Consider the following 14,792-nt stretch of genomic DNA (forward strand, 5'->3'; position numbering starts at 1 on the left):
TAAGTACCTATAGATTTGTAGTTATAAAACTATTTTTGAGAGCGTCTAAAAATTTAGTGACGTTTGAGTATTTGACCATTAGTCCTTGTGGTGGTGGTGGCGGTATTAAAATTCGCATTAAATTGAAAAGGTTTACACATAAGCTCAATAGATGGCACTATGGTCAATGGTTTCGTTCCCGTCCGTGCCGGTACTGGAAACTTTTTGATTTGCAATGAGAAGCACAAATAGTAATTAGTGTGGGAGAGCCATGCTTCGGCACGAATGGCCCGGCTCGACCGGAGTGATACCACGGCCGAGCAGAAAACCGACGTGAATCAACGCTTGCGTTGTGTTTCGTTGTGTGTGTGAGGTTACCGGAGGCCCAATTCCCCCTTCCCAACCTTCCCCATCCCCATTCCCGAACAACAATCCTTAAATTCCTAACTCCCAAAAAGCCGGTAACGCACTTGTAAAGCCTCTGGTGTTTCAAGTGTCCATGGGCGGCGGCGATTGCTTACCATCAGGTAATACGATTCGATTACCGGCATGTCTCATAAAAAAAAGTATTTGATTTATGAATAATATTATATTCAGCACCATATACTACACCCAGGGAAAGAGAAGAGATACTGTTTTATTTTCTACTTTGTTGTGTCTAAAGTACCTTATCTACCTCCATGAATAAAGACGGGCATTTAAAAATGTATTTCCCATAATATTATAGGAAAGTGATAGTGCTAGCCTGGGAATCGAACAGCACCATACATTGTTTAGCTAATTGCTACAGATTTGAAAGTGCGTGGCTGGACATTGTATTTTGTATGCTTTCTTTGTTATTATATTTATATATTACTGTGTAACCTCGCTATTTATAATAGGGATGATGACGGGGTATGAAAATTAAAAATCTATTTAGTCCGTCAGGTAATAAAAAAATATTAGACACGTATTTTTTTATTTTGTCATATAAGATAACAATACTTAGATACAACGAATCAAAGTTTAGGAGTGGGAGCAAATACGTCATTTCTACGTATAAAACGTACCTAAAAGTGACATCACGCGATATTTCAAATCGATATATCTTCGAAAGTAGGTATTTGTTTCCGTAAGAAAATCTATATCTATACTAATATTATAAAGCTGAAGAGTTTGTTTGTTTGGTTGTTTGAACGCGTTTATCTCCGGAATTACTGATCCGATTTGAATAATAATTTTTGTGTTGGATAGTGCATTTATCGAGGAAGACTATAGGCTATAAAACATCACGCTATGACCAATAGGAGCCCATCAAACCGCGTGGAAGTAGCTAGTAAAAAATACGTCTACAAGACGGACATTGAAATAAAAATTAGTCATCTACCGTATTCTACATTATTAATACCTAGATACAGTACCTAATTGACCTAGAACCTAACTACATTGTACTATGACTAAATGACCTATCCCAGACTAGATCTAGACAGTTAATTAATCTAAGTCTAGATAGACCACCTGTCGCGTATTGTGGGAACTAATTAAGAGCAACAACTGTATTTGGACCATGTTGTGTTAATCATCTTGAGTCATAGTTTGTTAAGGGGTAGAAGTGAGGATTTACAGGGGCTCCGGCTCGAAAAGCAGGAGTAGGAACGGGGTGGTGTTTAGTCAGTAAGAGTTTGACACTCCTTCTATTGCTTCGACCAAGGCTGGAAAAGTTATTGGATATTATTTTTTGTTTTGTTAAACGTTGCCCCACGTTAGGAATTTCTCCTGTGTCGTGGGTGCGTTTACAAACATATAAGTTCACATACACATGACACCCAGACCCGAAACAACGAGTAAGTAGTCAACTCGGACCACATGCCTACGGCCCATTTGGGACGAGTTGGGGAAATTAAAAATAAATTAAGTTTTTAGTGGTCAACTCGTCCCACTATTTTTTTTGTATGGATTTTTAAACTTAATCAATGTTTGGTACAGTTAGCAACACAAGATTAAAAATATTTTTTTATAGTTTTTTTCTTTACTTTCGTTTTGTTCATAGATTATTTCATATTAAAAAATCCTGACGAAGTAAGAACCTCTTTTTTTTAGTGTCGGTTAAATAATTTACTACCTAAATTTTTTTAGCAATCGCACAAATTCATGTGTTAACCAAAATTACTAAGAATAGTAAACATGTGTGGCTTAAACTATGGTCACTTATGAAGTAAATCACACAAAGAACTCTGTGCGGAAATCGAACCCGCTACACGTTGCACGGCAGCCAGTTGCCCAGCCAACACACCAACCGTGATTATCCTATTCCAGTGGAAGCCAAACGCATCCACAGCAACGTAACATAGTTTCAGATCTGGGTGCCATGTGTATGTGAAATTGTATGTTTGTAAACACACCCACGACACAGGAGAACCAACCTTATTTTGAAGTCGGTTAAATATCCGACTGTGCTCTGAATATATAAAGTAAGTAAATAAGTGTCTTTGTATAAAAATTGGAAAGTTTGAGCCAAATAAAAGTTAAATAACTTGATATCATAATATTATTATAGCTTCATCAAAGACACTCATTAAGGAAATACTTTTCAAAAAATCACTTCAGAATAAGTATGTCTTATAGTAATTAGACGAAAATAAAAGTTGTCGTAAATTGTTCAGCATGTTGGTGTTGCCATGTTATTTATTCGATTCCGTACATGACAATTAATTATAAACACAGAAATATACATCTATTATTAAAAAAAATACGTCCCGGCCGAATTGAGAACCTCCTCATGTTTGGGAAGTCGTTTAAAAAAGAACACAGTTCCAGTTTACGCTTGAGGATAAGAATTTATATAAGTACTCCCATCCTAAGTGAGGCGAGAAGGAGTGTCAAACTCTTACTGACTAAACACCACCACATGTGCATGTGCCCATGGACACTCGAAACACCAGAGCCGTTACAAGTGCGTTGCCGGCCTTTTGGGATTTAGGAATTTAGGAGTTATTGGGGAATCAATAATTGGGAAGAAGGGTAATTGGGCCACTGATAACCTCACTCACACAACGCAAGCGTTGTTTCACGTCGCTTTTCTGCTCGGCCGTGGTATCACTGCGGTCGAGCCGGCCCATAAATTCTCTCCACTCATTACCCCAATTTAATGCTACGGAACCCCAAAACACAAGCAAACCACACTTCCATTAGGTTCCGTCGCTAATTCCTTTGATCGCCAATTTTTTAAAAAACAAAAGTAAGTGTGAAGTTATTACAGTTTTTGTGCGAGAAAGTTATGAGTGACTGCGGCTATTTAGGACAATCTCGTTGATGGGCGATTCGGCCGTACTTAACATTGATGAATATAAATTTTTATTCAATATTATTAACTGTTTTAGCGTGGAATAGTGGCGAAAGAGAGTGTCAGACTCTTACTGACTAAACACCACCCCGTTCCTACTCCTACTTTTCGAGCCGGAGCCCCGGTAACCCGCTAGGCAATCCGCAGCCCCGGGTCATCATCAGCCCTGCTGGGCCCCATCGGTTTTTTTTTTTTTATGAAACAGTAATCGAGCAGACGTATTACCTGATGGTAAGCAATCGCCGCCGCCCATGGACACTTGAAACACCAGAGGCGTTACAAGTGCGTTGCCGGCTTTTTGGGAGTTAGGAATTTAAGGGTTGTTGTTCGGGAATGGGGATGGGGAAGATTGGGAAGGGGGAATTGGGCTTCCGGTAACCTCACTCACACAACGAAACACAACGCAAGCGTTGTTTCACGTCGGTTTTCTGCTCGGCCGTGGCATCACTCCGGTCGAGCCGGCCCATTCGTGCCGAAGCATGGCTCTCCCACACTTAAATCTGTGGTGGTCTGACGGTTCTTTGAGAACAGGACGCGCCGAACACGGCGATTACTTACCATCAGATGATTCGTGTGTTCGTTTACCGGCTTATACTAGAAAAAATAGACTAGACTACACTTTTTTTTTTGAAGGGGAAAATCATTCAATGACTTCTCCCGCCCTGGGTGAGGCGACACGGAGTGTCAGACTATTACTGACTAAAAACCACCCCGTTCCTTCTCCTGCTTTGAGCCGGAGCCCCGGTAACCTTTTACGTTGTCCGCAGCTCCGGATAGACTAGACTACACTAGAGATGTAACTGAAAATCTAAATAGCTATGTTAGTATGTATAAATACATAGGTACTACACTATTTACACTACTACGCTACTTACTTACACTTTCGAATTACTCTTACATAGTTAAATTTCACTAACTGTGGTTTATTAAGATCTAGTTTTAGGCACTAGAATCTAGAATCTAGTCACAGACTGGGTTAAGTATTTTTACGCGAAATAATTTTGTAAAGCAACGACCTCATATTATTTTTGTAGAAGTCGGTTAAATATGGTGGGTAATGCACATGTCATCATGAGTGAATACAGTTTTAAGTGACACAGACCCAAAAAAAAAACAATTAGTAGATCACAATCGCACCACAGAAATCACATAAAATACAAAATTATTCCATATAGGAATCAAATGCCGACGGGACTGCACTTTTCACCCCTTTTTTATTTTATTTTTTATATATACTAATATTATAATCTATACTAATATACTAATACATATACATATATACATATTATAAAGCTGAAGAGTTTGTTTGATAGTTTGTTTGTTTGAACGCGCTAATCTCAGGAACTACTGGTCTGATTTGAATAATTCTTTTTGTGTTGGATAGCGCATTTATCGAGGAAGGTTATAGGCTATAAAACATCACGCTATGACCAATAGGAGCCGAGCAGAGCGGGTGAAACCGCGTGGAAGTAGCTAGAATAATATAAGGCGGTAAAATATATGCCTCCTCTACGTATCGTAGGTTGTTGGGGAATCTTCCCAATCCCCAATTCCCCAACAACCCTTAAATTCCTAACCTCCAAAAAGCCGGCAACGCACTTGTAACGCCTCTGGTGTTTCGGGTGTCCATGGACGGCGGCGATTGCTTACCAACAGGTGATCCATCTGCTCGTTTACAGGAAAAAAATAACAGTAGTTACAAAACAGTATAACGAAATCGAATCTATTACGATTGCTAATTTACTATCCATAATTTCGAATTAAACTAACATAATTTTTTTCCTACCCGGAAATCGAACCCCTGGTCTTGCTCCACAATAACACTGACAAGCACTCGAGCGTAATATTAAATATTATTAAACATTAAATAACTATAAAAATATCACCACAATTATTAAAAGAGGGTAGACAGAAAAAAATACTAGACATAAACTGTCACCTGCATTATTTAAAATAAGAACATAAAACTAGTCGACCGTTGAAAACAGAAAAAAGGGTAGAACAAAAAAAAACGTACAATTATTCAAATTTCGAATTTCAATGTTGCCCAATAAAAAGTAGCTATGGAGAGTTCTAAAATAAAATTTATTGTTTATATTTCGTCGGCTTATTTATTATTTATTTTTTTATTTTCAATTATGTGTCGTCCCACAGCATTAATTATTATGTACTTCATTATACACTATTTCGTCAGCTTATTGCAAGAAATCATTATATGCACAAAATCACTCAATACGTTTTTATCTATAGTGGACTTATTTTGACACATTTAGACGGTTTTCCGCACATTTAAAAAAAAAACATTTCGTCAGCTTATTGCAAGAAATCATTAACTGCAAAAAATCACTCAATACGTTTTTATCTATAGTGGACTTATTTTGACACATTCTACAAAATGCAAAAACAAATTTCATCAACGTAGTTATATTAGGACTAGCTACTTCCGCGCGGTTTCACCCGCTCTGCTTGGCTCCTATTGGCCATAGCGTGATATTTTATAGCCTTCCTCGATAAATGTTCTATCCAACACAAAAAGAATTATTCAAATCGGACCCGTAGTTCTGGAGATTAGCGCGTTCAAACAAACAAACAAACTCTTCAGCTTTATAAATTGGTATAGATTAGTATAATAAATGGTATTTATTGGCAAATCAACAACCAACCAACACTTAATTCAAACTAAAATACCGTTTATCTCAGAATATGTGTGTTATAATGACATTTTGCAATACGTTGACGATTTAAATCATTTTTATGATAACTTTTGAAGCGTCTAAAGTTAAAATGTCGGCGTAAAAGAATGCGGATGGTATAGTTTGTTACCTGATAGTTCTAAAACCATATAAAGGAAGAGTTGTCTGTTGTCTGTTAGACAAAAAATATAAAAATTACTTTTATTTTCTTTTGTGAGACTGACCGTTGGAGTCGTGAACCATGGAGCCGAACTTACACGGAGTTACACGAAGTTGCACGAGCGCGCGATGAAAGTTGAATTTTCGGGTTGCCACGTTTTTAGGTATGTTTTGAATTTGGAATTTCTTTGCGGGTGTTGTGGATTGGTTAGTACAATGGGTTGTGCGATGTGATAGGAATTATTTTGATATTAAATTAGTAATGCGATTTTAGATGTAATTTCTAATATCATGATTAATGATAGTAAAAATCTTTATATTTTATTACCCACAAAAACATGTTGAAAATAATATTGTCTAGAAATAGATTTTTGTGGTTCCTGTGTTATGTTTGTTGTTCTATGAACTATTTGTTTTTATGTTCCTAATGAAATAAAAACAAATAGTTTTTGTAATAAATTATTTCATTTTTATTTATTTTTTATATCTAAAAATTAAGTTAAGTTACTAATCTCGTACAAGAATTTTACGTATGTAGTTGGTTTTTGTGACAGACGTAAATTCGTAGGATTTGTGAAACAATTTATTATTTCATTTATATTAAAAGAATAAATTCAAAATTAATAACTAGAACTCTATCGTATAGAAAAGGTTAAACGGGTTAATATAATTTTATATTTTATTTTATAATGCATTATACTAATAGAATTATCGTCTGTTACAATTAGAATCGAAAGTACCTAATAAGAGGTATAGAGTACATAATATGTGCCAATAAAAGGCAAGATAATAAAATAAAATTAGTGTAAAATTAACAATTAATAAATACATAATTGAATAAACAATTGAAACACACATACCTACTTGTGTAGTTCTTAACAACTAATAAAAATATCACGGCGGATATTTTCATTTAACAATACACTATAAACACAAATTACCTACATTATATTATTACCTATACTAACCAAAACATTACATTATACTTATACTAAAACTTAAATTGTACCATTTGCCAAACGTACGTTTTATCGTCACGGACGCTGACAACACAGCTTATCTTTTTTTGCCGAGCCAGTTCCACAGTGTCGTTCGTTGGGAGAGCACGCGTCGCTCCCGGTCCGCGGTCCGTGATACTTTTACGTGGTGGTTCAAAACCGGTTGGGAAAGTGCTTGAGGTGTGGCGTGGGCGAACAGAGCAGTGCCGCGTTCAACCATAAAATACTCTTGTTACAGTTCCAAAACTAAACTTTTTGTGTTTGAAAAATAACTTTTATAGTGTTTTGTGTGTAATCGGATCCCTGCGCTATCAATCGAGGTAATCAAAATACAGATAATAAAACTCTTTTGTTATCATTTCGTTTCTTAGTAACGAACTACTGTACAGTGAAGTCGTATAGGTGTCAAAAAGCCGGTTACCTTTGCCACTTTTATGTTTATTGAAGAAAAAAAAATAGCAATTTCAAGATGGCAACGGTTTTTGCGATTTGCGAAATAGTCGTCGAAATTGATTGCGATTTTCGAAGCAAATATTTGAAGTTTAATCATTCGATTGGAATGTCTTTGTTCCGCGTACACGTTTTACACGAATTTCGAATGTTTACCAATCTTATTTTATGCTCTGAAGTTAATAAAAAAGTGTTTCGCAATGTTACGTGCAATCTAGTTCGAAGGTAGTTTCACAAAGTGCTAACTTGCTTTTTTTACGTTTTCTAGCTTGCTTACTTTAGCCCACGTAGCAAATACGGCGAGTAGGAGGATTCTAATTTACTTACTCATCATTAGAGAACTTCCTTGTCTAAATAAAGATGAATAAAAATACGTTATGGGTGTGTCTTGAGTGTTGAGTTCGAGTAAATTTTTACGCGCGTGACTGTAGTATCGGGCGAAATTAATTAAAGGTTTTCAGTTTATCTAGCTGGTGGTCGGTGAAAGTCTATAGAAGTTCGTCTGTTCTAGTCGCAATACGGTTAGAACTTTCTCTATAAGTACTTATTTGAACTTAGCCGGGGTTTATACAAGTTTTATCGCAGTCTTGGAACGTTTTACGTATCTTTGAGCGTTTATCGATGTTCTGATGAGCTTTTGCAGACATGCATAGCGTTATCTGAGCTACAATGAAGCTTAACGTTTTCTAGATATCATTTAACTTTACATCGACGGTAAATTTGCTTAAAATGAGCGTGGAATATCGGTCTTAGTAGGTAGGAATCAAATGGTGCAACTATTATTATCAAGTTAGATATATTTGCGAGTTACCGGTTTCTCTCACAGATTAGTAGCGGGATATTTTACATTAGGTAGGTAGGTAAGTATTATTTCGTACGTTATGAAATGAACACGTGTATGGCTTTATTAAATCGTTTAAATCAACTTCTGAACTAAAATTAATTGATGAATTCATAGTAAACGAACGATAATGATTATTCCTATATGTAGTTAGGTAGCGTTGACGCAGTGGTTAAGTTAGTCGCTTTTGGACGAGTCGTGATTTTGATTCCAGCTCGAAGCTACCGAAACGGCGGACCATCTAGCGAGTTTACCGGGGCTCCGGCTCGAAAAGCAGGAGTAGGAACGTGGTGGTTTTAGTCAGTAAGAGTCTGACACTCCCTCTCGCCTCGGCCAAGGCGAGAGAAGTCTGGATGATTTTTAGCACGGAGCTAATCCATAAAGGACAATTTTCTTGTTAATTTTTCGATAACTATCTGATTCAAATATTTGAAGCGAAACTCTCTTCTAACTTAGGTATAATCTACAATTCATATTCATTTATGCAATGTACCAGGTTCTAATAATACCTACATACACACCTAGGTATTATATCTAAATCTAACATTGTGTACGTGTGTATGTACCTAGTTACTTATAAAACTAAAGTATCGTAGCATAATGTCCACATAACACGCGATTGCCAGACAGAAGTCGGTTACATTAGTCGGTACCTAGGTATCCCAATATCTAAGCTATTACATCTAGGTATTATGTAGACTAGGCGTTCCCAACCTATTCTTGATCAAGGGCTATTTTTTAATATTTTTGTTAGGCCAGGGACCACTATTAATATTACGTTTTTCATATTATGGTACCATATAAAATTTTCTGTAAAGTCGCGAGCTATCTAATAACCTAATTAGCTAAAAATCTTTGAATTAAAATCGTTTCTTAATTTCGGTTGTACCTATAGCCTCCAGCCTCTTATAGACTCTGATCCGGATCCTGGAGCCTAGCGGGTTTACCAGGGCTCCAGCTCGAAAAGCAGGAGTGGGAACGGGGTGGTTTTTAGTCAGTAAGAGTCTGACACTCCCTCTCGCCTCGCCCAAGGCGGGAAAAGTCATTGGATGATTTTCCCCCTTTAAAAAAAGTCTCTTCTAAACTAATAAATATAGTACTTAGATACTTGTACATATAGTTATACTTATAGATACATTGTTCCTAGTTGCCCCGTATGTATCTAAAATAGAGACAAAAATACTCGCTTTAGCATTATAATATTATATTTATAAGGATACTATAATTAAGTTATGTAGTTATAAAAACTTGATTGGGTGGTCTACGAAATCGAGTAGCAGCTGTGTCAGTCTTACTAAGTTACTACTACACATTGCAGATTAGGCACGTATATGTATTTCGTGCTGTATAAATACATAAAGATAGTGTTATATAGGAATGATGACGGGGTATGAAAATTTAAAATCTGTTTAGTCCGTCAGTTAGGTAATGAAAAAATATTAGACACGTATTTTTTTATTTTGTCATGTAAGATAACAATACTTAGATAAAACGAATCAAAGTTGAGTACGGACTCATAGTCATTTAATGGTTACTTAACCCAGTTCTTAGCAATATTTTTCAAGAGCGAAATCTTTATTTACTAAGGAATAGTTTAAGTAACCATTAAATGACTCTAAGTACGACGGTTAATATTGTAAGATTCTTTTCTGGTCTTTCGGGTGTCCATGTCACGATGATCGCTTATCATCAGGTGATACGCCTGCTCGTTTGCCTCTAACCACATGTAAAAATGTTGTTTGGATGTTTGTCGGTCAATTACGCTAAAACTTACGTATGATCTGACTTGAGCGTTAGAGTTAGACTTTTTATCCCACGAATTCACTGGCATAAGATAGTTTTGTTAATATTTATAAAATGTGTACTTAGGATACCTCTTTAAGAAATAAAAGGTGTAAAAAGGATCCTATGTTATGTAACTTTAGTGTAGGTAGGGTATAATAAAGTTAGTATTTGATTTTTATTAACACGTAGGTACCTACCGGCCGGCCGACCCGAAAATTCCGACACGACGCAAACCGAATTTCAGATTTAAGAAAGATCCTAATCGAAGTACCAAGTTACTGGTGAAATTTGTCGAATTTTATCCTAATTAATGCAGTCGTTCAGGAGTTATGCGTCTACATAAATATACAGTATGGAGATCAACTTCTTTCTTGACCACAGAAGAGCTGTAATGTTGTAGGTTGTCTAGGAATGTTACGGACATGCGGCGCGGCTGTTATAATGCCGTATTTGTAAAGAGTGTTCAAATTAGCTCAATGAGAATAATGCACTTTTTGGCTTACCTACTGGGCCTATTTCGCAATTTTTTCGTATATTGTCAGTCAAGATGATAACAAATATGTGGTTTAAATTAAGTCATAAGAGGTTTTCCTCATACTGTATTTTGGTATAAAAATATCACCTGTTTTCCGTTTGCAACTTCGCATTCAAAACCTTGAAGTATCGCTTAACGGTTGATCAGAATCACATAAAAAACTGCTAAACTATTAAAGTATTTGTCGTGGACAAAATACACTATACATTGTAAATAGTAGGTAGTGGGGAAATAGTTGCATAAGAATAATAAATACGTGAGCTATTCACAGTTGTTATACCTACCTTGATATTTTTATGACGAATAATCGCTTCGTTGGTCGAGTGGTTGCAAGTGCGACTGCCGGGTAAGAGGTCTCGGGTTCGATTCCCGGGTCTGGCAAAGCATTGAAATAAATTTATTTTTCTGGCGACAAAAGGCTACAAAAGAGCACTTTTACACGTCAAACAGGGTTTTTCGGGTTTTCGAAAATGTCTCAGTAGTAGCACGGAGTTGTGCCCGGTGTATGGCAATAGGCTCACCCCCTATTACATGGGACTACAACACAAATGGTGAAAAGTGGGTGTACATTGTATAGCGGCATTACGTGCCGTAATGTGCACCTCTGCCTACTCCTTCGGGGATAAAAGACGTTGCATAAATATTAAGTAGTGGGACTTAGTTGCATAAGAATAGTATGAGTATGAAACAATCTGCCGGCTTCTATTTTTCCTGAGAAATACAACCCGGGTCTTTTCAAGGTCAGAGTGAATAGGTACTTTCTAAGTCTGTGTGCTCCATCCTCGGCCACATCTTCGCTTCGCCGTCCTAGCAGTAAGCGGGTTGGTGGCCAAACGCAGACTTATCAACGTTAAAATAAAAGTACCTATGAGTGAGCAATTCTGAGTTATACCTACCTACATATTAGTATGACGATTGCCGATGATCTAACATAGCTAGTAGCTAGATTTGCGGTAATTCTAAGATATATGTTGACCACAACGATCATTATTGACGATTCGTCATACGGACCGAATTGATCAAACAATTCTTAGATGAATGCGGTTTCGGAGATGAGACATCTATTAATTAATACTAATAATACCTAACGCTCATATTTTGTAAAAATAACCTTACTGACACACTCAGAGACATTTAATGATTACTTAAACTGTTCCTTAGTAATGATTTTGTTCCGAAAACAGTGGGGGTTAATGCAACTCTCCTCGTGGATGTCATGAGAGCTGACTAAGGGACTACACATTATAGACAGTGACCGACCATCAGCGCTCTCTGATAAACCTGAACCTTTTATACTGTTAGAGATCGCAAACCCTCTTATGTAGAGGAGGCTTATAATTAAAAGACTTAATTAAAATTGCGGATTTTCGAATAATATAATCAAATATTTTTTACCTGCTGTTGAAGTAATTTGAAACTTCCGCGTTCTACCATAGATGTCACTTTTGACACTTAATAATTTCCCTCCATTTTTGCGTCATTGTCCCTGCTCTGATTTTTACTGCTGTAATGTCGTTATTTTTTCAAAGTGAGAAATAAAACAAAATATTATTGTGAAAAACTGTTTTATTACAACACCTGCTCGGCTATTCTGTAATACCGAGGCTCCGGCTCGAAAAGCAAGAGTAGGAACGGGGTGGTTTTTAGTCAGTAAGAGACTGACACTCCCTCTCGCCTCGCCCAAGGCGTGAGAGGTCATTGGATGATTTTCCCCTCTCAAAAAAACCGCGGCCACAGATCTGATGGCTAGTAATTTTGTTATTTATACGAAAAAACAAAAAGAAAATTACCTTAGTATGTAGGTATCCTCCTACCTATTTACCGATACATCTTTATACAGACCACTTTCTTCAGTATTTTCAGGGAAAATTGTTCCTGTATCTATTTATTTTGCGTTTACCTGGTAGGCTGGTTCACACGGCTACTAAATAATAACCAGTTTATCATGGACTCGCTTTGTATGATCTTTCCAAACATTCGGAGGTCAGTTTATACTGGCTACCTATCAAGCTTGTGTACCTACTATCAAACTGTAAAGAGCTAAAACCAGTTTATCATGGTCTGGCTTTGTATGACGTCTCCGTACTTTCGACGGTCAGCTTATACTGGTCGTCTATCAAGCTATAAAAATCCAGTTTACTATGGTCTCGCTGTGTATGATCTTTCGTAACATTCGGAAGTCAGTTTTACTGGTATTCACAAAATAGCCAGACCTTGGTCTAGCTTTTGATCTTTCCTAACATTCGGAGGTCAATTTATACTGGTAACCATAGAGCTAAAAGTCCAGTATATCATGGTCTAGCTTTGTATGAACTTTCCTAACATTCGGAGGTCAGTTTATACTGGTAACCGTATAGCTAAAGGGCCAGTATAACATGGTCTAGCTTTGTATGGTCTTTCCTAACATTTGACGGTCATTTAATACTGGTTTTATCAAGCTATATTTTCCAGTAGGTATATCATGGCCTAGCTTAGTATGATTTTTCCTAACATTCGACGGTCAGTTTATACTGGCCATTTTCAAACTATAGGTAACCAGTTTATCATGATCTCGTTTTGTATGATCTTTCCGTACATTCGGAGGTCATTTTATACTGGACATTCTTCAAACCATATTAACCAGTTTATCATGGTCTAGCTTTGTATGACCATTTCGTACATCAGACAGTCAATTTAATACTGGCCGACCATCCAGCTATATTAAACCAGTATATAATGGCCTCGCTTTGTATGGTCTTTCTGAACATTCGGAGGTCAGTTTATACTGGTTTTTTTGGATGGTTTCGCTCTCAAATTTTTTGGTAAAATTGTACTTTTACCTTCTTTTGTTTTTTGTTTTAATCAAAATATGTTATTATAGGTACCTACATAGGGTACTGGGTAATATGAATTTTTGTACGACGCCTCTCGCTTATTAAAAAGAGGTGTATTTTATGCACATTTTGCTCTTTTATTATTTAATTAAAATGTAGAATATTACGAAAAAAGTATCGATTCTTTCATGAAATTTTGGATTTTGCAATTTTTAATAATGTAAAGTTTGTAACTAAAAGTTTGGAATCGCCAACCCGCATTGAACAAGTGTGGTGATTAATGCTTAAACCTCCGTGTGAGAAGAGGCCTTTGGTCAGCAGTGGCCACTTATAGGCCTTTGATGAAATGCTTTATACCGTGTGATTACTAACCGCATTTGAAGATTTAAGTTCATTTTAACGGACTTGCGTGAAACATCGCGGTTTTTTTTCAAGTGGTCACACCTTTGCGTTGCCTTAGATGTGTTTTCTCCTGTGGCAACTCAAGTGAATGTGGTATTCTTTTGAAACTTCCTGGTTGTATATTTAACGATTCTCTTCGGTGTTATTTGGATTTTAAGTCTTATTTAACTATAGCACTTAATCTCAATAAAAGAACTAAACCTAGTTATAAATTGTCCTACTATAAACGGACTACCTAACGGGTACCGGGGCTCCGGCTCAAAAAGCAGGAGTAGGAACGGGGTGGTGTTTAGTCAGTAAGAGTCTGACCCTCCCTCTCGCCTCGCTCAAGGCGGGAGAAGTCATTGCATGATTTTACCCCATTTCACTTTTTTGCTTTTTAAAACTATATGGATGGAAACGCATTCTAATTATACCTAACAGGAAACGTACATCTATTTTATCTAATTATATCTGATTGGACGTATAGTTAAAGTTATAGCTCTCAGCCAAAATAACATATCCGGTATGTAAAATGGCAGCAAACATCGTTTACCAAAGACTAAAGAGGTTATGTTTTATATTCGACTAGCCATCACACAAAAATGTGATTCCTATTCCTCCACTTCCCAAGGAATATAGGTTGCTTATGGGCAGACGTGCTCCATCGTAGGCCGCATCATCACTTACCATCAGGTGAGATAGCGGCCAAACGTCGACTCATCAAATGTAAAAAAAATACGCGTTAATATTCAGCTTCCTACATCCAGTAGTTTTAGCTGTGCATTGTCAGTCAGTCAGTCAGTAACGAAAGACTTAAACTTTTAATTGTCTAC

General features: G+C 36.7%; 1 protein-coding gene across 7 annotated transcripts in view; it reads left to right on the forward strand.

Moving 5' to 3' along the window:
* Window positions 1-7,222: 7,222 nt before the first annotated feature.
* Window positions 7,223-14,792, forward strand: part of LOC118280272 (fasciclin-3) — a 186,007-nt gene continuing 178,437 nt past the window's right edge. For all 7 annotated transcript variants that reach the window (XM_050702191.1, XM_050702189.1, XM_050702190.1 and 4 more), the window contains exon 1: window positions 7,223-7,471. The gene's annotated coding sequence lies outside the window, so the exon portion shown is untranslated. The remainder of the gene's footprint in view (window positions 7,472-14,792) is intronic.

The sequence above is a fragment of the Spodoptera frugiperda genome, chromosome 21 (assembly GCF_023101765.2).
Source record: "Spodoptera frugiperda isolate SF20-4 chromosome 21, AGI-APGP_CSIRO_Sfru_2.0, whole genome shotgun sequence".
NCBI classification, from domain to species: Eukaryota; Metazoa; Arthropoda; class Insecta; order Lepidoptera; family Noctuidae; genus Spodoptera; species Spodoptera frugiperda.